The sequence below is a fragment of the Nicotiana attenuata genome, chromosome 9, assembly GCF_001879085.1.
Source record: "Nicotiana attenuata strain UT chromosome 9, NIATTr2, whole genome shotgun sequence".
Lineage (NCBI taxonomy): Eukaryota > Viridiplantae > Streptophyta > Magnoliopsida > Solanales > Solanaceae > Nicotiana > Nicotiana attenuata.
This window is the reverse complement of record NC_031997.1, coordinates 5,747,486-5,770,136: the sequence shown is the minus strand read 5'-3', so window position 1 is coordinate 5,770,136 and position 22,651 is coordinate 5,747,486.

Here is a 22,651-nt window from a genome sequence, read left to right as displayed (position 1 = left end):
AGTATCGTTTTAAATGTTTTTTTTAATCGATGACACGTATCAAAATTTTATTTGGCGCGTAGTATACACTTATTGAGAAAAGTGGTCTATGTATTAGACGCATTTTTGAAAGGTTTTGTGTAATATTATTTTCGCCCATAGATAGTGTGTAATAAGAATTTGGTCCATAGCTCAGGTGCCAATTTATGTATTTTGCTCTTTTTTAATGAGATGTCAACATTAGGGGGATCAGATGGGTTGATTAGTGATTTTGCTGTGATACATAAATGTAACACAAATTTTTGTCACTTAATGATGATTAACTGACATATTATCTCACATTATGATAAAATGTGTTGAGTGCTTACTGTGACATCGGTCATCGACTCATATCTCAGGATTTGCTCATGACAGCAGGAACAAGCTTAAATATTGGAGTATTATGTCTCCAGGCAGAGATCTTCCTTTTACTGTAGTATTGTATTTCTTTTTCTTGGTGAGGAGAGGGGGTGGGCTTTTTATTTATTAGTTTTTGGGAAAATAACGTCAAAATAGCACGGGCTAGCCAGTTTTCGGACTGTTCATTCAAAAATAGCAAGCGTTTGTCAAGTCATTGAAAAATAGCGACTATTTTGCTGCAACAGAGACCGATCCAGCATAATATACTGGAGTTCGATGCACCTGTGTATGAACTTCCAGCATATTATGCTGGACCGATATACTTTGGTGGCTCCAGTATAATATACTGGAGTTCCAGTATACTTTGCTGGAGTATTTTTCAAATTTTGAACAGTGTTTTCGTTTGAACAGTGTATAATATACTGGAGTTCCAGCAAAGTATACTGGAACTCCAGTATATTATATTGGAATTCCAGTATATTATGCTGGAGCATTTTTCAGATTTTGAATAGTGTTTTCGTTCCGAGTTATCTTTACATGAAAAGTGGCTAAATTTCGATGACTTTTGAAACTGTGGCTATTTTTGAATGACCACTTGTAAATCTGGCTATTTTTGAATTTCTCCCGAAAATAACATTATATAGCCGCTCTCAAGATAATAGCCGAAAATATATACTTTTGTGTATATATATATATATATATATATATATATATATATATATATATATATATATATATATATATATATATATAAATGTGCGTTGCATGTTAATAATAGCACATGATGGTTTAAATATTATTTATATGAAGGAACAATAAAAATTTAATTAGTGAGAGAAATTGTATATATAATACTACAACAACCATCTAAATATCAAATAATATTGTTACATTAGCATAATACGTGAATTCAAAACGAAAGGATATCATTAGAACTTACATAAATGATCAATTTTAGTCAAGTTAAGTAGACAATTATGTATTGTAGTTTAAAGGTATCTAATATGATAGTATCTTACCGAACACTTCTTTCTAGACGGTATTTTTTGTTTTGTATATGTTTCCTTCTAATGGTTTGATTACACTGCCATCGTCAGAACTCTTGTTGTCGATATTGATATCTCTCTTGAAAGTGCAACATATAGTTATTCGTGAAAGAAAATATAATTGGTAAATATAGTTCAATATTTAGGATGTTTGTCCTTGTGCTTTATTTATTATAACTATAAAACATAAACATACATACTAAAAATTATTTTCACATAAATTTAAAAGAATATTCTTTAGTTTTGGAAGATGAAAGTTGAATCCGGGAATAAACACATACTTAGAAGCACATTTATCAGTATCATAAATTCTACATGTATGACGTTATTGTCAAAACTTCTATATACCATATGTGCACTATTACATAAGCTATTCAGCGAATCTAAGTTTTCAATAGCATGACGGGCATATTTTCATACAAAATCAACTTATATGCAATGAAGATCAATTTTAACTTAGTCATTATATTATACTATATATATATATAATATATATATATATATATATATATATGGTGACACTAACTGTAACGACCCGACCGGTCGTTTTGAGTCCTAGCGCTCCGTTCAGCAGTTGGAGGCCATGAACAGCTTCATTTCTGGTATTATGACTTGTGCGCATAGTTGGAATTAAGTTCCGGGAAGTTCAGAGTTGATTTGGAAGAGAATTCTCATTTCAGAAGCTTAAAGTTGAAAGAACGAACTAGGATTGGATCTTTGAGTAAACGACCTCGAATCATGATCTAAAGGTCCAGCAGATTCGTATGATGATTTCAGACTTGGGCGTATGCCCGGTTCGGGTTTTGATAATCCCGGGAGTGTTTTGGCGCCTATTGTGGAAGTTAGCATTTTAGAAGAAATTTCATAAGTTTGGCTTGAAGTGCATTTCAGTGTTTCCGATGTCCGTTTACGATTCCGAGACTGTGAATAGCTCCGTATGGTTATTCTAGAGTGGGAGCGCGATCGGAAGTGAATTCGGAGGTCCGTAGGTCATTTTGGAGCTGTTTGGCTAAAGATAGAAATTTGAAGGTTTTTGAGAAGTTTGACCGGAAGTGGACTTTTTGATATCGGGGTCGGAATCCGATTTCGGAAGTTACAGTAGGTCCGTAATGTCAATATACTTGTGTGCAAAATTTGAGGTCAATCGGACGTGATTTGATAGGTTTAAACATCGAAAGTAGAAGTTGGAAGTTTCTAAAGTTCATAAAGCTTGGATTGGGGTTGAATCATGATTTTAGCGTTGTTTGATGTGATTTGAGGCCTCGAGCAAGTCCGTAATGTGTTTTGGGATTGGTTGGTATGATTAATTGGGGTCCCGGGGGCCCCGGGTGGATTCCGGGTGGTTAACGGATGGAAAATGGGATTTTTGGACAGCTGAAGGATCTGGTTGCTGGTATTTTCGCTTCTGCGGTGGGTTGATCGCAGAAGCGGGACCGCATCTGCGGAGAAGGGGTCGCAGAAGCGGAAGCTGGGGAGGCCAGGGAGGACCGCAGAAGCGGCCTGGTGACCGCACCTGCGGAACCGGAGAAGCGGACTAGGTCCGCAGATGCGAAAAATGACTGGGCAGAAGGCTTGTTTTAAAAATCGTGATTTGGAGTTCATTTTCTCTCATTTTTCAAGGCTTGGGCGATTTTGGGGAGCTTCAAAGAGGGATTTTCGTCATCTATGTTAAGGTAAGTTATCCCAACCTATTTTTGAGTTGAATACATCAATTATAGCATGGATTTAGGCTTGGGAAATTGTAGAAAATGGAGGTTTTTGGTGGAAACCTAGAAAATTATATATCTTGAATTTAGCCGAACTTGAGCATGGAATTAGGAGTAAATTATATAATTGAGCTAGTGAAGCCATGGGTAAACTTTATCTTCGAAAATTTTTAGATTCCGGGCACGTGGGCCCGAGGGCATTTTGGTCAACTTTTAATCGGAGTTAGGAATTGCTATAAATTAGTTTGTTATGAATATTTGGAGCATATATAATGGATTTGTACAATCATTGGCCAGTTTTGGAGCATTGTGCGTTGGTGGCAAGTCTTTGGAGGATGTAGAATGCCGGGTATGAGTCTTCGGACAGTGAGGTGAATGTCCTTCTATCTAACCTTGTGAGGGGGAAACGTCCCCATAGGTGAATTAATTGGTTATGTGCTCCTATTTGTGGGGGCTACGTACGCACGAGGTGACGAGAGTCCGTGCGTAGCTACTATTATGCTATTGTCCGGGTAGCTAGGACCCAAAAGCATGAATACTTGGATTATTTGTAAACTCTTTGACAGCTTAAATTGCTTATATCACATGAAATTTGTAAATGAATTTCTGAAGGGATTTAACCTTACTTCTTAAAAATTTGTTAAAAGAAAGTTGGATATATTATGATAAACACTCCCTGATAAGTTCTTACTTGATTGATTGAGCATGTATCTCTATGTGTACCTGCGTCGCATGTATGATTCGCGAGCAGGGTATGTGTTTATTTTATGTTGACCGCGTCGCATGATTAATTCGCGAGCGGGGAATAGATGCATCTATAGGCGCGCCGTCGACCCTCGGCAAGTGCACATTTATTTTCTGTTGGATCGGGCCGTCGCCTCGGTATGACTTGCGCATGATATTTTTTGTATATTGATGCATGAGGAATGTTAAATGATGAAACTTGCCCTTCGTGGCTTGATATAAATTGATAAGATAAAGGAGAGTAAATATTGAAAATCGTTGTTAATTGTTAAAAAGGTGTTTACCTGTTTTACAGCTTTATGAAATAGAACATGCTATATGAATCCATGATTTCCTCACATTTATTGTATTATTATTGGACCGCTAGTAAGTGTCCAGGTTGACCATCTCGTCTCTACCCCTTCGAGGTTAGGCGGGATACTCACTGAGTACACGTTGACTACGTACTCATACTACACTTCTGTGCATTTTTGTTGCACAGGTATATGTTACTCTAGATAGCAGCACGGATGATTCGGGGACTAGGTGAGTTGCAGTATGCGAGGCGGCCCGCAGCTTGTAAATTCCCTTCTATTAAATTGTATTTTCTTTCTGTCCATTGTATTCCGGACGGAGGTTGTATTGTATTTGATATCCTTATCAGTAGACGCTCATACACTTGTGACACCGGGTTCTGGGATGGTTTTGAAATGTTTTGTATTGTTGCTATTATTTAATTTGAAATGAAGCAGCTACTTTTGTACTTAGGAAATTTAAAGGAAAAATCTTGGTCTTTTCAAAAATTGTTAAAATTGGAGTTTAATTAAATATTTAGTTGGCTTGCCTGACAACGGTGTCCGACGCCATCACGACTGTCACACCTCCTTTTTCACTACACCCGCAAGAGTGTAAAGGAGTTTTTACACTTAAAGGACAATCGGAACGGGATTTATTATTAAAATTCAGAGTCGCCACTTGGGAGATTAATGGTGTCCCAAGTCACCGGTTGAATTCCAAACCGAGGAAATTGTGACTCTCTTAACAGTCCGCGAACCAGAAATTCGAGTAAGGAATTCTGTTAACCTGGGAGAAGGTGTTAGGCATTTCCGGGTTCCGTGGTTCTAGCACGGTTGCTCAACTGTCATATTTGGCTTATTTGTTTGATTTTAGTACATGTTTTAATCTATGTGCATTTAACTTTGAACCGCTTTTATTATTATTAGTTTAAGAGAATTGCAACGTCGTGAAAACACGTCTCGAACCACGTCACATAAATGCACCCGCGATTTTTGACATATTTCGACTTCGTTGGGATTTGGATTTGGGTCACATAAATGTGCACCCGTATTTAGGAAGGTAAAGTTATTTAAAATACGCGCCTAAAGTAGCTAGCGTGTTATTATCTTTGGGGAAGGCCGTGGAATACGCTAAACGGCCTGTCCCGAAGTCTAGGTATTTTAACATGAGCATTTAATGAGGACCCCGCAATTTATGCATGTTTGTTTAGCGAGGCTCATCTCATTTATTTCAAAGGCAAATCTAAAGTAAGCTAACCAAGCGACGGTTTTAAACTAAACAAGTCATTAGGCTCCAAGAGAAGCCCAAGGAGTAAGAATTGCAAACCAGACCTACAACCGAAATCAACCATACGTAGGCTTTGGCCCAGGCCCCAAACGAAAACAGGAATAAGCGTTGGCCTGGGCCGTGCATCTAATACCCTGAAGCCCAAACTCTCGAGGCGAGCTGCTGGACCTGACCTTTAAGCAAAATAGGAGTTCAAGAATTTGCTGAATGTACGTCTAGTTACTTCAAATGTTCAATGATTGCAACAAAAGAGTCACTGACTCAAATTAACAAGGTATGACTAAATTCCAATTCTATTTGTTTATCTACTAGTGAACTCCTAATATTCAATAAAGTAACAATCAAACACGAACAACAATAGCAGTGGCTCGACTACATGATACCAATTCAAAATAACATTACTAAAATGACACTCAACATTCATGATTCTAGAAACGAACTACTGTGATTATGAGCAAGGCTTATAGACTGATTCTCAATTCATTTTTTAATTTTTAATACATGAGGATCGCAAACCTTGAATTCATTTCCTGCTTCAGCTATCCTTCAAGTTTTACTAATTAAAATACACGAAAACAGGATTAAGCTAGCTAAGGCCAATGAATAACTTCCAGTTTTAAAGGTCCAATGGTCTGTTACAGTTCAAAACAATCCTAGTGTAACTACAATGAACAACTAATCACATCATAGGAGAACTATCTAAAAAAAACATAACAAAATTATTTAAAGCGCAGCTCCTCAGCAGAAATTCAACTTCAGTTTCATTTCGCGTTTTCAACAATGCAAAACGACCATTGTTGTTAAAACTAACAATGCAAAAGACCATTGTTGTTATTTTCTTTATTTTTAAGCAATTCTAACTACTACTTAACCCTAAAATATGACATTAATTCCTAAACAAATGCCAAGTGTATTTTTGTATATTTTCATATGAACTAAAATGTGCAAATAAAATGCAAACATTTAATTAGAAAATAAAACAAAACTCGAAAAATTTGCGAAAATAATGAAAGAAATCATTTTGTTTGATTTTTGGGAATAATTCATGTAGGGCAAAAATCACGTGCTCACAGCTGCCCCTCTTTGCTCGGGAACACGAAGAGTTTTCGTGCAAAGATAAGTGAGCGAAAATGAGCGATTTTTGCCCGTTTGAATATTCCGTGTGAAGCATTTTGAAAGATCCGACCGCACCCTGCTTCTGAGGTTGCCTACATATCCTTGGCTAAAAAGGAATCAGGTCAGTGTAGTTCGGGAAGGTTTGGTAGCTGGGACTACCAAGAGCTGTGATTTCACTGCTGTTGCTGCTGCTACTGCTCGCTGACCTCCTTATTACACCGAGTCGAAATATAAAGAAGCTAGCCTAAGCTATGATCTATGAAGTACAAAAAGTCCTATCTATGTCTTCAAACTTGACCTTGTGTTGCCTTGAACTTGTATTCTTCCGATGGAATTCTTGCGTTGTTGTCTTGCATTTTGATCGGAGATGTTTTGCCGTTCTTCCGAGCGATGCTTGACTGCTGAAATTTGAAACACCTACCTCTATTCTCCAGGCAGGCTCCTGATTGCTGACACTTGAAATGTATTCCCTTGTTCTCCAGGTGGGCTCCTGATTGCTGAACTTGAAAAGTATTCCCTTGTTCTCCAGGTGGGCTCCTGACTGTAACAAAACAAACAAAGAAAATTTTCTGCCCCAGTTTGGTGGCTGGGCACGACATTTTATCAAATATTAAAAATTAAAAGCTAAAATTTGAATTGTACTTCCGTTGTTCTCCAGGTGGGCGCCTGATTGCTGAAGCATGAAAAGTATTCCCTTGTTCTCCAGGTGGGCTCCTGATTGCTGAACTTGAAAAGTATTCCCTTGTTCTCCAGGTGGGCTCCTGACTGCAACAAAATAAACAAACAAAGAAAATTTTCTGCCACAGTTTGGTGGCTGGGCACATCATGTTATCAAATATTAAAAATTAAAAGATAGAATTTGAATTGTACTTCCCTTGTTCTCCAGGTGGGCTCCTGACTGCTGAAACTTGAAAAGTATTCCCTTGTTCTCCAGGTGGGCTCCTGACTGCAACAAAATAAACAAACAAAGAAAATTTTCTGCCCCAGTTTTGCACTAGGAAGATTTGTGAGTTTGTTAGCAAAATGTAGATCACCTAAGCTATTGATGATGAGAGTAAAACTAAAGACTAAACTAGGATCTGCGTCTCCTATGAGTAAAACCAAGAACTATGACTAGCAAATGCGTCTGCTAAAATAAAACCTGAATGAACCAAATTAGGAAGTGCGTCTCCTAGGGGTGAATTTAAATGACCACGGCTAGGAAGTGCGTCTCCTAGGGGTGAAAACTTCAGTGGCTAAAACTGGGAAGAGAATCTCCTATGAATGAACTTTCAATTTAGGAAGTGCGTCTCCTAAAAGAATAACTTGAAAGACCTTGATTAGGAAGTGTGTCTCCTGCAGGTAAAACTTCAATGATTCAGACTAGGAAGTGCGTCTCCTATGGATGAACTCTCAATTTAGGAAGTGCGTCTCCTATGGGTAAAACTTCAATGAATCAAACTAGGAATTGCGTCTCATATGCATGAACTATCAATTTAGGAAGTTCGTCTCCTATGGGTAAAAATTCAATGACTCAAACTAGGAAGTGCGTCTCCTATGAATGAACTCTTTATTTCCAAAAGACCCAGACTAGAAAGTGCGTCTCCTAGGGGTGAAATTTCAATGACTCAAGCTAGGAAGTGCGTCTCCTATGAATGAATTCTCAATTTAGGAAGTGCGTCTCCTATGGGTGAAAATCAACTTAGGAAGTGCGTCTCCTGTGGGTGAACAGTCAATGACTCAAACATAGGAAGTGCGTCTCCTATGAATGAACTATCAATTTAGGAAGTGCGTCTCCTATGGGTAAAAATTCAATGACTCAAATTAGGAAGTGCGTCTCCTATGAATGAACTCTTTATTTCTGAAAGACCCAGACTAGGAAGTGCGTCTCCTAGGGATGAAATTTTAATGACTCAAGCTAGGAAGTGCGTCTCCTATGAATGAATTCTCAATTTAGGAAGTGCGTATCCTATGGGTGAAAATCAACTTAGGAAGTGCGTCTCCTAGGGGTGAAACGTCAATGATTCAGACTAGGAAGTGTGTCTCCTAGGGGTGATGTGTGATCCTCTAAATAGCCTCTGCGTAAGCAGGATTGGTGCATTACACCTGAAATTTCAAGTTCCCAGCACAGCTTTCATTCCTGTTTCAGACAAAGAAAACTTGTTAGTTTAAACATGGTGGTTGGTTTGTGGCCTTGGCTTTGAGTACGATCGCTCCTCCACGTGCCATGATATTGATTTCACTCTGGAAGACATTGCTTGCTTGTTGATTAACCAATTTCTCTGTCACCCTTACCACAGAAAATACTCTTCTCCGTCCAGCCCCAATACCCTTTATCTGTTGCATTGCTCCTGAACTGAAATTTACCAAACCTTCCGTTTCACATGAATCCTAAAACGCGTCAATTGCCACCCACTCAGTGCGTATGCTGTTCTTTCTCGACTTAAACCGCTGGCCTTGGCCTCGAGGTCTATTGCTCCTTCACTTGCCATATTCTAACAATAACTTTGATTTCTACTTGGACTACCTCGCTTGTCACTGGTTTACCACCCTTTTCGTCAATCTTTTCACAGAAAATACCTTTGATCCGTTCACCCTAGCCCTCATTCTGTTGCATCGTCCATGAATTGATACATACCAAGCCTTCGTATTTTAAACGAATCCCACAGCATGTTGACTGTTACCAACTCAGTGCATTTGTTGTTCATTCCTGACTTAACACTTTGATGTGTTCACCAGATCTCGTTTTGTTTAATTGGAAAGCTTGGTGGCAGATTTTGAAGTCATTTCTCACTTGTTTTGACCACACAGACTCAGGAAGAGGAAGTAAACCAGGTAGGAGGAGTAGAGTAAAGGATAATGGAAAGAGATGATTCCTAACAAGAAAACTACAAAGTAGAAACCTATCGAATGTGGATACTAACTCTAATGACCATGACATGCACCTGCAGCCTGCTCCGTTCAGCAAATCCGATTGTTCAGCTCTTTTTGTACCTTTTCGCCGTGAAACTGGGCTTCAATACTCCGCTTACCTGATCTGATTCGCAGTCCTTATTCGACTTGTGGTGCCCGTAGGTTTTCACCATCAAGCCTCTCTCGTTTTGGTCTTTTCTCTCACCTCACCATCGCCTTATGGTGCCCGCGAAGGTTTTCACCAATAAGACTCTCTAATTTTTGATTTCTCTCAGCTTTCATCGCCTTGGGATACTCGTGAGGGTTCTCATCAACAAGACACTCTCATTCTTCATTTCCTTCGTTCAGACCGGAGTGTTGCCCCAGATATGATTCGCCTCTACTCGCTTGACTTGGCATCTCTTGAAAACTGATCAGAAGGTCTTCCTTTGGACCGTAATGTGGGCTTTTGGATAGGGTTAGAAAGAAAGGGTATCAAAGGCTCAAAACAATTCAACATGGGTTCAAAATTACAACTTTCGGAATCAGATTTCCCACAACAACCACAACTTCTGCCCCAATTTCTTCCTTGGGGACTTTGGACTTTTATTTCGGTGTGACTGAACCTCAGAGAGAGGCTGTCTACGTACCCTTTCGGGATCAAGTCAAACGTAGTTCAGGTCATAGAATTACTTCGTTGTTGCGATCTTTCCTTTTCTTCCACTTTTCCTTTTCTTTCTTTTCATTTCTTTCCTTTTCCTTCTCTTTTCTTTTCTTGTCTTTTTCTTTTCTCTTGTTTTTTTCTTTTCTTTTCTTTTTCTTTCTCTTGTTTTTTTCTTTCCTTTTCTTTTCTTTTCTTTTCTTTTTTTCTTTTCTCTTCTTTTTTCTTTTCACTATTTTCTCTTGTTTCTCCACTTTTTTTCCCCGCTCGGGCTTACGAGTTTTATTATTGATTCCGAAAGAGGGGTGTGCAAGAATATAACTGAGGCTCAAAGGGGTAACAAAGGACAAAGTGTTTGGATAGCAGAACAAAATGCCTTCGTCATTCCAATCTCCAAACATGCCAAGTACAAACTACACAATTAAACAAGCTGAGGAAAACATACGTAACATCTTTTGCTTGCACCGGAATTACTAACCATATCCACACATTTGCCTTCTACATTTGTCAATTACCCAGCCCCATTGGACAACAATCTCGGTACCATGAACGGCCCATGTAGACTTGGGGGCAAACTTGCCTTTGGTTTCAAATCGATGTGGCATGATGCATTTCAACAATATTTCTTTATGTTCCGTCTGCCCCAGTTTCACACAATTTGGGCTCAAAGTGCTCTCAAAATGCCCTTACGTATTGCCCTCGAATGTCCTTACATCTTCAACATATTTTCATTGCTTCATTACTATACTGACTTTTAAAAACCAGGCTGAGAATTATGCGTGCATGTCATGTCACCAGAACCAACATTAAAAGAATTGTAAAAGGAGAAGAAAACTAAACAAAATGGCAGGAAACAGAGAATTGCATTAGACTGACGGTGAAAGGGTTTAAACAACAAAACAAACTACATAAACTGGGGTCCAATCCTAAAACAAACCTAGATAACACTGAATGACTAAAGGAACTAGACATGATGAAAGGATAGAAGGGTTTGAGTCACAAGACAATATCCGGATTACAACCCTGAAATAACCCGGGCAACAGAAATGACACCAAACTAAGCCATCAAGACTCCTCTTCAGCTAGCCAAAAAATGGAGCATCTTTCCAATTACCAAGCGCTGCATCTTAGCCACTGGGTTCCACATCAATATTAACAACTTCAGTATCATTAACTTCATTCAGCAAGTTCCCAAGAGGATTTACATGCTCCTTGTCACTGTCATTGATCACAATTACCCCTTCCTGAATCATTCTTTCTATTTCCCTTTTCAAAGAATGATGATCTTCAATGCTATGCCCTTGGACATTAGAGTGGTACATGCATCGTACAGTAGGATCAAAGCCTTTTGCATGTGGGTCTGGAGTATAGCCGAGGAGCGGCTCCATCAAGCCAGAATGCCTTAACTTTTCAAACAAGCTCGTGTAGGACTCCCCAATTGGCGTGAAACTATTTCCTTTCCTCTGTTCTCTTCCCTGCCCCTGTTTTTGAGGGTTGTTGGGTGCTCGAAAATGTTGTGAAGGCAAGGAGGCATTATGCGGCGCTGGTGCTCGCCATAGGGAGTGACCTGATGGTTGGACATATGACCGGACATTGTTCGGAGGATAATACTGAGGTGGATTATGTGGAGCTCGGGGATAGGTTTGGGGTTGGGGTCGAGTTTGGTTGTAATATGGTGATGGGCCCCTGGGCTAAGCTCTTGATTCAACTACTGTAACATCTTCTTTCTTTTTCTTTCCCAATATGTAGAATGCCGGTTATGAGTCTTCGGAGCGAGGTGAGTCTCCTTTCTAACCTTGTGAGGGGGAAACGTCCCCATAGGTGAATTAGTTGGTTATGTGCTCCTATTTGTGGGGGCTACGTACGCACGAGGTGACGAGAGTCCGTGCGTAGCTACTATTATGCTATTGTCCGGGTAGCTAGGACCCAAAAGCATGAATACTTGGATTATTTTTAAATTCTTTGACAGCTTAAATTGCTTATATCACATGGAATTTGTAAATGAATTTCTAAAGGGATTTAACCTTACTTCTTAAAAATTTGTTAAAAGAAAGTTGGATATATTATGATAAACACTCCCTGATAAGTTCTTACTTGATTGATTGAGCATGTATCTCTATGTGTACCTGCGTCGCATGTATGATTCGCGAGCAGGGTATGTGTTTATTTTATGTTGACCGCGTCGCATGATTAATTCGCGAGCGGGGAAATAGATGCATCTATAGGCGCGCCGTCGACCCTCGGCAAGTGCACATTTATTTTCTGTTGGATCGGGCCGTCGCCTCGGTATGACTTGCGCATGATATTTTTGTATATTGATGCATGAGGAATGTTAAATGATGAAACTTGCCCTTCGTGGCTTGATATAAATTGATAAGATAAAGGAGAGTAAATCTTGAAAATCGTTGTTAATTGTTAAAAGGTGTTTACCTGTTTTACAGCTTTATGAAATAGAACATGCTATATAAATCTATGATTTCCTCACACATTTATTGTATTATTATTGGACCGCTAGTGAATGTCCAGGTTGACCATCTCGTCTCTACCCCTTCGAGGTTAGGCGGGATACTCACTGAGTACACGTTGACTACGTACTCATACTACACTTATGTGCATTTTTATTGCACAGGTATATGTTACTCTAGATAGCAGCACGGATAATTCGGGGACTAGGTGAGTTGCAGTATGCGAGGCGGCCCGCAGCTTGTAAAGTCCCTTCTAGTAAATTGTATTTTCTTTTTGTCCATTGTATTCCGGACAGAAGTTGTATTGTATTTGATATCCTTATCAGTAGACGCTCATCACTTGTGAGACCGGGTTCTGGGATGGTTTTGAAATGTTTTGTATTGGTTGCTATTATTTAATTTGAAATGAAGCAGCTACTTTTGTACTTAGGAAATTTAAAGGAAAAATCTTGGTCTTTTCAAAAATTGTTAAAATTGGAGTTTAATTAAATATTTAGTTGGCTTGCCTGACAACGGTGTCCGGCGCCATTACGACCCATAGTGGATTTTGGGTCGTGACACTAACATATGTAAGAAATAATGAACTTGACAACAAACATGTACAGTAGAAGGCCATTTGGTATTAAAGTATTTAATTATTCTTCTTGGTAGGTATTGTTGGTATCATGTTCTGCTGAGTCAAAGCTGAAAAATATTTTGTTTTACCATAAAACATAGCAATCAACCTTTTATTTAGTTGATCAACATATTCATTTCTGCTAGCTAAGATATCTCTTCAATTTTACCATGTAATTTGCACAAATTGCGTTTTAATCTAATGATAAAAATATTTTCCTTATTAAATGCATTACTTTTACCATTGGGATTGATAACCAAATGTTCTAGAAGAACCAAATCATCTTTTATTCAATGCTCTTCTTCGTTTCCATTACGAAGCAAGAAGTCATTGAATGTTGAATCTGTTCTTACTTTTATATTTCTTGTCATTTGAATATTTTTCATTTGAGGCCTTAAGTATAATTTTGGCAAGCTAGCTTTTATAGTTTCTGCTTTGGTCAATTTTGATACTACTGATTACTTGACAGAAATCACCTCCCAAACTATTACTTTTCCACCAAACAGTTCACCGATATCCCAACATATCTCTAAAACTCTAGGCGATTGTTTCGATCATTTGACGCTTAGCCAAAAGAGCTTAATCCCATATTATCACTTTTGCTTTCCTTATAAATTTAGCATTATTGCTCTGATTTGTTATATTTGTGACAGATATTTCAATTATTTGGATTTTACTCATATGATGAATTTAAAAAATAATTTAATTGGATTCTCTTGCTAAATAATTAATTGAAAATTTTGATTATTTGGTTTTAACATAAAATTTAATTTATTTTCTGTTGATTTAGATTCTTAATAGTAATTCTCCTCATGTTTGAATATTTAACCATGATTATAATTTTATCCACCATAAATTTTATTTTCAAAGAGTAAACAGATCGATGATATTCCACTTTTAGATCTTTATATTTGCAAAATCATTAGAGGTATTGGCTCTTACCAACCTTTTTCTTTCTTTTCTCACACATTTATATTCTTAAAAAAAATATTTAGTTGTTCTTTAACAATTGAGATATTTTTCTATGTTACACAAAAATTAATAATAGAAAAATATTATTTGAGTAGGGAAGCAAGCAATTTAAATATAATATAATAATATATTATCGTGAGGATTTTTTTCTCAATTTAATGCTTTATGCAGTCTGTTTAGCATTACCTTTTTTTTTTGTATTGAATATTATAGAGTGGTAATGTATTACGAATATGGAGGATTCTTATGAAATTGATTTTATTAAATCTTCCTACATATTTTTAATAAGAATTCAATAGACAAGATTGTATTAATTTTAAAATTGTAAATATTAAAAAAATTAACATATAAGTTATTGTATTACAAAAAAATAAATTATTACAATTATGCCCTTTCCCTATGAGTTTTTATGTTTAATATTTTAGGGCTATTTTGGTCTATCAATATTATATTCATGTGTTTTAATAATACATATGCTCTCTTGTTTCTAAATGAATTTGAACAATATAATACATTTTCAAATTAAATGATACAAGTTCCGAAATATATTTCACGTAACATATAGTCTAACGTTCCGTTCATATATGCAAGTTGAATATGTTTTTAATATTTTTATGGATGGATTTTCACATTGACCAACACGGCAAATAATTATTTATAGGTACTACTGGTAGTAATTGACAGAAATTACCTCCCAAACCATTAGTTTCTCACCAAACGGTTCATTGATATTCAATATATCTCTAGAACTTCGGGCATTGTTTTGATCAGTTGACACTTAGCCATAAGCGCTTCATCCCATATTATCAATTATGCTTTCCTTTTAAATTTAGCATCATTGCTCTGCTTTGTTATATTTGTGCCGATTATTTTAGTTGTTTGAAGTGGTATATCAAATCTAAAGTGAATGACCTCACAATGAAATCGTTGTTGGTACGCCACTTGTTATTATTGCTAACAGTACCATACCTTATGATATGATATTTGCAAGTAATGCATGACATACAAAAATTATTTCGATTCCGCTGGAGGCATCTATAAAAGATAATCCCGCTATACCAGAGTCGACTCTTTATAATATAGTCTTGTTCTCGTTCAAGATTTAGCTTTGATTGTGCCCAAACACTTGTATGGACGTGTGATTCTTAATACTATACTAACCCTTTTTACTTTGTGATCTAGTTTTTTTAATCTGTAATGCTCTTTTTATGGAGTAAATTTATGTACCCTAAGATTTTTTTTAACTTGAAAAATAATTTTACTCATATGATGAATTTAAAAATAATTGAATTGGATTCTCTTGCTAAATAATTAATTGAAAGATTTAATTATTTGGTCTTAACATAAAAAATAATTTATTTATGTTGATTAGATTCTCAATATTAGTTCATCTCTTGTTTTGAATATTTAATCTTAGTTATAATTTTATCCACCATAAATTTTATTTTCAAAGGGTCCACTTTTAGATCTTTATATTTGCAGAATCATTAGTGCTATTGACTCTTACCAACCATTTTTCTTTCTCTTTCTCACTTTATATTCGTAAATATTTTCTTAGTTGTTTAATAATTGACAATATTACACGAAAAATTGATAAGAAAAAACTATTTGAGTAGGAAAACAGTTCAAATATAGTATAAAAATATTATAGGGATATTTTTTTCTCAATTTCAACGTTTTATACATTCAATTTAATATTAATTTTATCATTTCTTGGTGTTGAACATTATTGAGTGAGAATGTATTGCCAATACCGAAGATTTTTATGAAATTAATTTTATTAAGCCTTCCTAAATATTTTTAGTAAGAATGTAATAGACAAAATTTATTTAATTTTAAAATCTTAAATATTTAAGAAATTAACATAGAAGGTATTATAGTCCAAAAAATAAGTTATTACAGTTATGTCATTTCCTTATGAGTTCTCCTGTTTAATATTTTATGGCTATTTCGGTCTATCAATATTATATTCGTATTTTTATAATAATATAGGAGATATAGATAGATATAAATTCTCTTTTTTCTAAATGGATTTGAACAATATAATGCATTATCAAATTATATTAGTAATAGAACATTATAATACGTTTCAAATTAAATTAGTAATACGAGTTTTTAAGAAATATATCCAAGTAATAGGATTACATGATTAAAAATTTATTTTTATTTATATTGTTATAGATCACGTGAAATATACCACTATAACTCCATTGTACGTTAGACTTTTTGTGTATAATGGAGGGTACTTTTTGCTATGGATAATTATGCTAAAAGTATGTCTATATCCCGAAAGTGATTATACTAATAGAAAATCTAGCACGTTCCTAAATTTATTAGGTTTACATGCTAAGATGCAATATTAAATATTTATGCCCGAAAATAATTATACTAATAGAATTTCTAAAGTTAATCATACAAGATTTCTAACGTGTAGTATTATATCCGAAAACTAATAGGATTACAAGACTAATGTCTATAATTTCGATTATGTCCTTTTATTGTGAGTTATTATGCTTAATATTAAAAGGTTATTTTTGTAATCCGATATTTTATTCATGCTTATATATATATATATATATATATATATATATATATATATATATATATATATATATATATATATATATATATATATAATATAAGGGAAGGTGCCCATGGACGACGAAGGGTAGTTCAATAATACTATCATTTTTAAGGGCATTGTAACGATCCGACCGGTCGTTTTGAGACCTAGCACGTCGTTCAGCAGTCTGAGGCCATGCGCAACTTCATTTCAGGTATTATGACTTGTACGCGTGGTCGGAATTGAATTTCGGGAAGTTCGGAGTTGATTTGGAAAGAGAATTCTCATTTCGGAAGCTTAAAGTTGAAAGAATTACCTAGGATTGGATTTTTGAGTAAACGACCTCGGAATCGGGATCTGAAGGTTCCAGTAGGTTCGTATGGTGATTTCACACTTGGGCGTATGCCCGGTTCGGGTTTTGGATAACCCGAGAGCGTTTTGGCGCCTATTGTGGAAGTTAGTATTTTGGAAGAAATTTCACAAGCTTGGCTTGAAGTGCATATCAGTGTTATCGATGTCCGTTTGGGATTCCGAGCCTAGGAATAGCTCCGTATGGTGATTCTGGAGTTGGGAGCGTGATCGAAAGGGAATTCAGAGGTCCGTAGGTCATTTTGATGTCATTTGGCTAAAGATAGAAATTTGAAGGTTTTTGAGAAGTTTGACCGGACGTGGAATTTTTGATATCGGGGTCGGAATCAGATTCCGATAGTTGGAGTAGGTCCGTAATGTCGAATATGACTTGTGTGCAAAATTTGGGGTCAACCGGACGTGATTTGATAGGTTTCGACATCGAATGTAGAAGTTCGAAATTTCAAAGTTCATAAAGCTTGAATTGGGGTGTAATTCATGGTTTTAGCATTGTTTGATATGATTTGAGGCCTCGAGTAAGTCCGTAATGTGTTTTAGGATTGGTTGGTAGGTTTGATTGAGGTCCCGGGGGCCTCGGGCGTATTTCGGATGCTCAACGGATCGATTTTTGCCTTGTGAGAATTGCTGGCTTTCTGGTATAAGTGCAGCAGATTTTTACTTTATGCGATCACGAGAGAGGGTCTGCGATCGCGTAGAGCAAGAGTTGAGGGAGCTGGAGTTTACCCTATGCGATCGCAGGAGGTGCAATGCAATCGCAGAGGAGGAAGGCTGGGGCTTATGCGATCGCAGTGTTGGTGTCGCGATCGCACAGAATGAATTAGGGAGGCAGCAGAGTTGGCCTATGCGATCGCTGGGCTGTGTTTGCAATCGCATAGAAGGGTCGCCTGGGCAGTATTCTTTTAAAATCTAGTTTTGGCTCATTTTCACTCCATATCTTCCATGGGAGCCGATTTTGAAGCAACTTTGGAGTGTCAATTTCATCACCAAGCATAAGGTAAGTGATTTCTACTGGTTTGGAGTTAAATACAAGGTTTATATATGGATTTAGACATTGAAATTTGTAGAAAACTTGGGTTTTGAGGGAAAACCTAAAAAATTGATATTCTTGAAATTTGACCACGATTTTGGGTATGGAATTAAGAGGAAATCATATATTTAAGTTCGTGAGCTCATGGGTAAACTTTATCTTCGAAAAATTTCGGAATCCGGGCACGTGGGCCTAAGGAAAATTTTGTCAACTTTTCGATCGGGGTTAGGAATTGCTATAAACTGGATTGTAATAAGACATTGAACGTATATTAATGGATTTGCATAATTATTGGCTAGTTTTGGAGCATTTTGCATCAACTCGAGTCTTCGGAAAGGCGTGGAATGCCGGTCATGGATCTTCGGGGCGAGGTGAGTCTCCTTTCTAACCTTGTAAGAGGGATTTGTCCCCATAGGTAAGTTAATTGGTTATGTGCTCCTATTTGTGGGGGCTGCATACGTACGAGGTGGCGAGAGTCCGTGCCCAGCTACTATTGTGCTATTGTCCGGGTAGTCTAGGACCCAAAAGCATGCTATACTTGGATTAATTGTAAACTTATTGACAGCTCGAATTGCTTAAGCCACATCGAATTAATAAATAAATTTCAAAAAAGATTGAACTTCTTTTCTTAAATTGTTAAAAGAGAAAGTGGCTTTTATTTGAATAAATATTCCCCGATGAATTCTTAATTGGCTATCTGAGCATGTATTTCTACGTGTACCTGCGTCGCATGTATGGTTTGCGAGCAGGGTGATTGTTTATTTTATGTTGACCGCATCGCATGAATAGTTCGCGAGCGGGGTAATAGATGCATCTATGGTTCGCGCCGTTCGACCCTCGGCAGTGCACAGTTTATTTTCTGTTGGAGCGGGCCGTACGCCTCGGCATGATTTGCGCATGCTTGTATTGCTGCCTTGAACTTATTAAAGTTGATATTGTTTCTTCATGGCTTGAGAATATTTGGATAAATAATGAAAAGGAATTTTGAAAATTTCCTATAAAAGAAAATAATTGTTCACTTGTTTCCTACTATTGGATTAAAATCGTGTTTATAGAAATCCGCGATTTAATGTTTTATTGACATCACATTATTGGACCCTTAGTAAGTGTCAAAGTCGACCATCTCGTCTCTACTTCTTCGAGATTAGGCAGGATACTCATTGGGTACACGTTGTTTTCGTACTCATACTACACTTCTGTGCATTTTTGTTGCACAGGTATATGTAACTCTAGCGGCCTACTGGGCGTAGCAGCATGGTTGATACGAAGACTTGGGTGAGCTGCACTTCTTGAGGCGACCCGCAGCCAGCAGAGTCTCTTCCAGTTATCTGTATTTATTTCCTGTCCACTATTATATTTCGTATGGTTGTTGTATTATATTATTTCTTAGAAATTGCTCATGCACTTGTGACACCGGGTTCTGGGATGGATTTTGAAATACTTTATATTAATTGCTCATTATTTACTTTGAATTGAAGCACTTATCCTTTCTACCTATGAAATTGGGAGGAAAATCTTGATTTTCAAAATTGTTAAAATTGGAATCTAATTAGGTATTTTAGTTGGCTTGCCTGACAGCGGTGTCCGGTGCCACCACGACCCTTAGTGGATTTTGGGTCGTGACAACATGGTATCAGAGCACTAGGTTCCTAGGGTCTCACAAGTCATGAGCAAGTCTAATAGAGTCTTGCGGATCGGTACGGAGACGTCTGTACTTATCCTCGGGAGGCTGCAGGACTATTTGGAGTACTTCCCTTCTTGATTCCTTATCGTGCGACTTGATCCTTGGGGGCGTGTGCCTTTAATTCATTCCTACTCAATCTTACGCGACGCAAACCGCTTGTTATAAATCGAGAAATGAAGAACTGTAATGGTAATTAAGATGTGATACGGGATGTTTCTCCTGGTATAGCTGATCGAATTATTATCGTCGCTTTGTAGTAGGATATCTTATTGTTTCAGCCCAGTAGCGATACCTCTGAGGGCTCCGAGGCTAGGCACAAGTTGCCATGATACTTATGAACTATTGTTCCGCAGTATTGATATGATGGTAGGACATTTGCCTACGTGTCAGGGCGGTATATGACTTGAAGGGAGGTTTACTCAGTGCATAATCTAGAGAATCAGTTTTTTTTATTCCCGGCAGGGGAAAGGCAATCGGAGTAAGAATGGTCAGATGTGGGCTGGCGGAGTAATGAGTCTTGGTATTTGCAAGCGTGGTGGAGCTTTCTTCTATGATGGGGTGTCGTTGTCCTAATTTAACGTACCAAGTTCGCCGGTGTTATGATCTTCTGCAATTCGCCTTTGGGGCAAGCTATTGTGAGATAGTATCGAAAATGCGGCTGTCAGATATCGCAGGGTGCGGTAGTTCAGGGTTGAATCAGTGTTTCTAATGTCGACGGTATGAGAAAGATGATCTTCCGAAATGTGTAAAGTTAGCAGCAATTGTGGGTTCAAGTGCCACGAAGATAGATTTTATTTAAGACAGAAACTGAGCAGTAAAGGATGAGGAAAGGCATGTGGGAAGTGTCAGGCGGTGGCTAAAATTTCTGGAAGGCCAAGTATAAGAGGCAAAGGTCGAGTAGTCGATTAAAGGGACGAGTTTTGCCAAAGTGGGAGAGTGACGGGGTTGCATATGGGCATTGGGGTAGGATGACTATGCGCCTTAAGGAGAGTCTGGGATGACTTGCGAATTTTAGTAATTTGGTGATTGAGGTCTACAGATTTAATTTGGAGTATGGACTATTATGCGGCAGGAGATTTGATATAACGGGAAGGAGCTGCTTGAATGAAGAAGGATACAACATAACCTTGAATTGGAAGAATGTTGCCGCACATTTAATTGATGTCCACAAGGGTTGAATGGACTCGTGCAGCTGGAGAGAGAGCTCGGACTCAGGATGGGTTATTGATGCCATAGTGATTGTACCCCATGCAGCAGCGTTGGGAGATGTCGGGGAGTGACTTCCACAGGTGGGTTATTCCTGTGAGCAGTTTAGCGGTCGCGTGGTTGGCGAGGCTTCTGCGAAGAATTCTATGGGTTATTCAGCGAAGGGATCGGTCGTGCGAATGTTGTTGATGATTCAGAGTATAAAAAGGGGGTTTCTACAGTAAGATATCGAGAATTTCGGTGGTTGATTGCGCAAGGTTATGTCAATAGGAGATTAAGAATCCTAGTAAATTCCAGAGTTGTGTAATAGTGGCTTCGAGCTAAGTGGGAGAGTCCCACCGCCTATGATGGGGTTGCATGGTTAATTACTTGCGGGGTTTCTGATTTTTAGCATATTGATGGGTTATCTCAGCTACGGGAAAAGAACATAGGTGGTACTTTGAGCAAAGGAATTATTAAAGGTGGGCTATCGTTGGCCTTATTAGCCCATGTTCAGACTTGGGGAAGGATTCAGGATTGTGCTTTGTAAAGATGCGGGTTCCAAGGGAATGATTCTGCCAGGTGCTTCACCAATAGGATATTCATGTGCTAGAAGATTTATGGAATTGATTATATTCGGGGCCAAGTCAGAGCGGGTGGCTCTCAACAACGGTCCTAGTGAATTCAAAAGATAAAGTGTGATGCCTAATGGTTTCGAGCCTATAGGTACGGTTAAGAATCAAGCTTGATAGAAGCCTATGAGAAGAGGCACAAAATGTTCTATGATGATTTGACTTGCGATGTAGCAATTGGGAGGTACGAAATGGTACGTGGGATTGGAGACAGCATGGTCTCGTGATTCAGGGTCACTCGGGAAGAGTGCGGATGGAGTGTGTTAAGTGTTGAATGGGGTTATCATTGTTTCTATGGCAATCAAGGACAAATTGGAAGAAGAGGGATTGGTTAGCCATAGTCGAATTGGCATGTTGCTGGTAATGATTGGTTCTTTCAGCGTGATCAAGTTATGCAAGGGAATTGTGACGGTGCGTACGAGGCTTGTCGGCCGTCGTAGTTAGTGTTATTCAGAAAGTATTTACCGTTGTGGCCTGTTATGTAGAGGTGGATCCCGGAAGGGCTATGGTGGTTTAGACCACTACTTAGAGATTTGCATATTCTACGGTCATGAGAATGCACCTGTGTGTTGCTATGGTCCTCTTGAAGTGAGTTAAGTGTAACGTTTTATATGATGAAGTGTTAATCTAACAGTGGTTCCGAAGCTATGATGAAAAACGAGTTCTATCGTCTATTGGCATGTTGGGTGCAGTGAGTGGTATGGAATTTGAAGTGAAGATCAAGGTAGCAGTTCGGTGTCGACAAGGATGTCACGAGCTCGGATGAGCAGGAAAGAAGTTTCGATGTTTAAGGTAAGTTGGTATTGTCTTCAGCGTCACCTAAGATTGGTGTTTTGTAAAAAGGGCTTTGCATCCTGGTTAATGATTCTTGATCGCTTTTCAGCGTTAGTGCGGCCGGTGGTTTGGAGATACGACCCAGTTATTTGTTATGGTAAGTTGTGGGAGTGTGTCCCACAGGAAGATTGTATAAGTGTGGCAGGTAGTCACTGGATTGATTAAAGACTTAAACCAAGTATGAAGGTTGTGATGATATCGTTGATTTGAGAATAGATG